This window comes from Blennius ocellaris (genome assembly GCF_963422515.1).
Source record: "Blennius ocellaris genome assembly, chromosome: 9".
Taxonomy (NCBI): domain Eukaryota; kingdom Metazoa; phylum Chordata; class Actinopteri; order Blenniiformes; family Blenniidae; genus Blennius; species Blennius ocellaris.
The window spans coordinates 7,579,568-7,583,990 of record NC_137658.1 but is presented as its reverse complement, the minus strand read 5'-3'; positions in this window follow the sequence as shown (position 1 = coordinate 7,583,990).

Below are 4,423 nucleotides of genomic sequence, written 5' to 3'. Positions count from 1 at the left end.
GGCCGAGGATGGCTTTCTAATTGGTGTCCTCTCACCCTGTTACTTTGAGATGCTCTTGCCTGACAGGTCCTGGCAGCAGGAGGAGATGTCCTTGGGGGGGAAAAAAAGTCAGATCTGAGAAAATGCCAGAGCACAACATTTTAAAAAATGTCCCTCAAAGTCTTTTCAGAAAGTAAACTAAGGAGGAGTTTATTAGGAGTAGGGAACAATGGGAAAAAGAATCCACGTGGGCTTGTCGTGTGTGACAAGACATCGGTGCTTCTAAGATGCTTTGTGTGAACATCTTTGTTGTGGTGCCCGAGTGCCGACTGGTTTAAAGGATGGCACTCAGTCTATCAAATCTTCTTTGTATAAAAGAGTGAGTGGAAGAGTATGTAATGTGAATTGTTGATTGATAGAACCCATTCAAGGATTTAGCAAGGTGAATATTAAAAGTGGAAGCATTGGCTGTGTTGAAGGTGGAGAATAAAGAATAAGAAATCCTTTCATCCTGAAATATTTGAAAGCGAAGTATTTATTTCAGATTTTTCTACAGCAATTGCAAAGTTAAATGTTGAATAACAGACAAAAGGATATGTGAATAGTGTAAAAATAACTTTAGAAAAATATGATGGAAAGTAGACTAGAAATAATACACAACACATATGCACATTATTTCTAAAATGAATAAAATCCATACAATAGATATATTGTGAGTGTCTGAGCTCAGACTCAAAGTGTATATATAACAACAAACATATGCATGGCAGCACAGCGTACTTCCATACGAAATCAATTGACTGACTGGTCAAATTTTTCTTGTTTACTTCCGCATTCCGCCACGAGTCCGCAACGGGGCTGAGCGTGTCGTTTATTCACGCACTGCCGTGTGCTGCCCACGCATGCTCCAGCTCGCTAATGGATGTAACAGGCATATTCTAATCATGTTTAGCATGTAGCCTCGCTACTGTATGAGCACCGCTGCTCATTAGGATGTAGCACGGAGTAGGCATCGGAGTTATATGATGCCCCTGAAAACATCACTCAGGGCTGTTGGCTCCCGCCATTAAAACCATTAAAACTGGATCAATATCGTGGTTTGGACACAAACATTCTCTTTTATTACTGAAACAGTTTGGCAAAATGTATTTCTGGATATATTTGTCAAAAACCAAACTTGTTAAACTACTTGTTGTTTTTGGAATATTCAGGGGCCTTTAGCCTGAGCCTTTATTTGCTTAGGTGTACTGTTTTTTTCATGACCAATTAACCCTTTTTACACCAATGAATTTTTTATTATGGACCAAGGGCCGAATGTAAAGGATAGAGCCTAACATGCAGCCATGCTGTTGCATCTCGTATGTTCAACTACTATAGTCGCACTGTAAAGGGCAATGATTAGCAAGTCATGTTGTAACTTTACGAGATAGTTTAAGATTGATCAATTCAGTGTTTTACTTTACATTTATAAAAGGGATGCTGTGCAGTATCTGAGTGATGTCAAGGTCCTGCTGATTGACATCAACGCCGTGCAGTTGGTTAAATATCTGCCACTGATTATAGTCCTCCTGGTTGCCAAATAAGCCTTCTTAATAGCCTTAAACCTCAGAGCTTCAGGATTCCCCCCCTCCCCCCGGGCCCCTGCCAGGGTGCTGACCCTGTGCCTGGGTCCAAGATCCTGAGTGGCCCTCGAACACCCAGCCTAATTTACGATGGTTCCACCCCCATGTTGTCAGACAATCCTAGTGAGAGCCCTGGCGTACCAGCAGTTTTCTATAGATCCAGCTGTGGGTGTTGTCAGTAGGGTTAAACACATGGGGTGAAAGGCGTAATCGCACAGTAAAACAACTCTTGTTGAGCTGTTTTTGCCAAATTTCCATGCTTATTCCTTTCATTCACATGGTAATCTGTAAGATATTGATCAAAGGCCCATTTATAAGCTCAATTTTAAATTAAAGTTTCTACGTGGACTTTATCATTCTGTTAATTTACATCCCAGCCATTGTTTCTCCATCAGTGATTTTTAAAATTTTATCCTTAACTCTGAGCGAGTCCAATTTGTTTCTAATTTGCTGTCTGTTACAATAAAAGGAAACTAAATTAACGGTAATTAACGATCAGCCCTTCTGATGAAGTTGGGTGAGGTATCACTGCCCCGATGCTTTACAGGTGTCTGGAATAATGCAGTGGCATGGAGACTGAAAATAGCTTAGTCTTTTTCAACACTTGCGCAAAAAGATGGTGTAGGTATGCTTGCTTATGTGGTTAAACTGCCCTTCCCCTTTACTTTTCGTCTCTCTAACAGGTCTAATGAGAGGGGAAACAGCCACAAGTCTTCATTGCACATCGGTGTTTATTAGTATTCCTATAACCAGAAATGAAGCAGAGTTATGCCTTTATAAATTTGACAAAGCCATGAATTTTTCTATATATAGTTTAATGCACTAATGATGATCGAATGTGTCTTTGGCATTATTTCCATAATTTTTTTCCCTCAAAATATTAAACAAAACTAAGCCTGGAAATCATAATAACAAGCAAAGATGATAATAACAATAGTGAATGCAGGCCTGATGTGAGATGAGCTTTTAGCATTTTATATATATGGATATTGGAATATAATGACCAGCCAGTATGCTCAAAATATCTGGTGCTGCTTAATTGGCTGTTCTGGTTACATTAAGCTGTGTGCATCAAAGAAACAAATGCTACCCAGATAAACATAGGCAAGGGTCACTTCCTTCATGATTCTTTCATTATACTTTTGACTTCAGGTTCATTTCTGGATCATGCACCCTCCAGCAGTTCTTTGATGATATTTTTGCTATAGTGAGTGTCTGATGGAGGAAGGATAACCATCTGCAGCTAAATGTCAGTAAGATCAAGGAGTCGGCGGTGGTTTTCCAACAGACCGTGGAGATACAGACACGTCATCATTCAAGGTGAAGCGGTGGCAATATTCTGCACACACAAGTAAGCAATCAAACTATAGGCTTAGTTTGACTCAGTTTTAAGAATATACAAATTCCTTCTCTATGGACAAGAGGGTGGAAAATTAAGTAACACATAAGTAACAGACCACCAATTGTACTTTTCCAGATGTCAAGCTAAGAATATTGTCACCTCTCCTTCCAAATGTAAGCATCAAAGTCAGAGGTTTAAATACAAATTATACAGCTGAGGAAAAAAAATGCTATTCATAAACAAATTAGCAAAAGAACTGCAACTCAAGGTGTTTGTCATTATTTTCATTGGGCTCTAAAGGACATCAGGATTTAATATCCAACCATGTCATTTTCTGAGCTCACATGCTCACCTGAGCCACACTCACCAAAAACGTAACTTTATATCAGTCATTCTCCCATCATGTTTTAGATTTTATCTATATTGTTGGCCAATTTGATTTAACACAATCTGGCATTCAATGATTGCAGCATGCTCTGCTGCAAAGGACTATCTCACTATCACATGGTGAAAAATTTGTTTTATACATAAATTGACTGCACTGACTTAAAAGAAAAAGTCCCATCCCTCATATGATGAGCTCGGGGATAAATCAAAATCTGGGTTTTGTTCTATGCAGCCCTCCCATGCGTCTCCCTGTTTTGCTCTTTATAATACATTACCTGATTTTCTACATTATTCCCCTCACATATCTTATTGGCATTTATAACATTATTGTCCCCTGCTTGTACTGCGGCTTTATATATGATGGGCACAAAGACATCTTGATACGTCCCTGTAGGAAAATTGGGTCTGACTACAGCTCCTCCTCATGCTGATGATGAGGCTGCACATGACAAAATAACCTATCCTCTAATGGCTTGGAAGATGCATGATACGTGCTGTTGTGAAACCTGCCTGTTTATGCATACCAAGCTACAGCTAAAATTGTCTTATGTATCTTGTGTATATTTAAATGATGTAGTTTTGTTCTTCTTTGATTTATTCTGTTGCTATTTTCCGCTGTGAAGTTCTCCCCCCCCAATGGCAATTATTACAATTCCATTTCCCGTTGCTATTGACAAAACACAATATTTCACCTCAAATGTCTGCCCATATGGAATTGAACTGCATAGGTAAAGATACTGCAGTAAGAGTTAATAGAATGGAAGAATCCTGAGTGTGGAGCATACACATCGCTGATATCCATGGTTTTGATATTGAGTACACGAGCTGTGCTTTCAGACTTTATCTGATGGTGCACAGAGGAAAGAAGCACTATCTATATTGTTAAAGCCAAAGCCTGTGGGCATCAAACATCGAAATGTCAGGGTTGGGCTAAATTCAAAGGATAAATTATTCATATGGCCCTAGTAAATGCTGTGCATGAGGTCACCATCAGGCCTCACAAGTAAAGGAGAACTTGACAGGGAGCAGCACACAAGTAGTCTTCCAACCCCTGTAAGAAAGAGGAGGGGGGGGGTCATCACTGAAGCAGCTG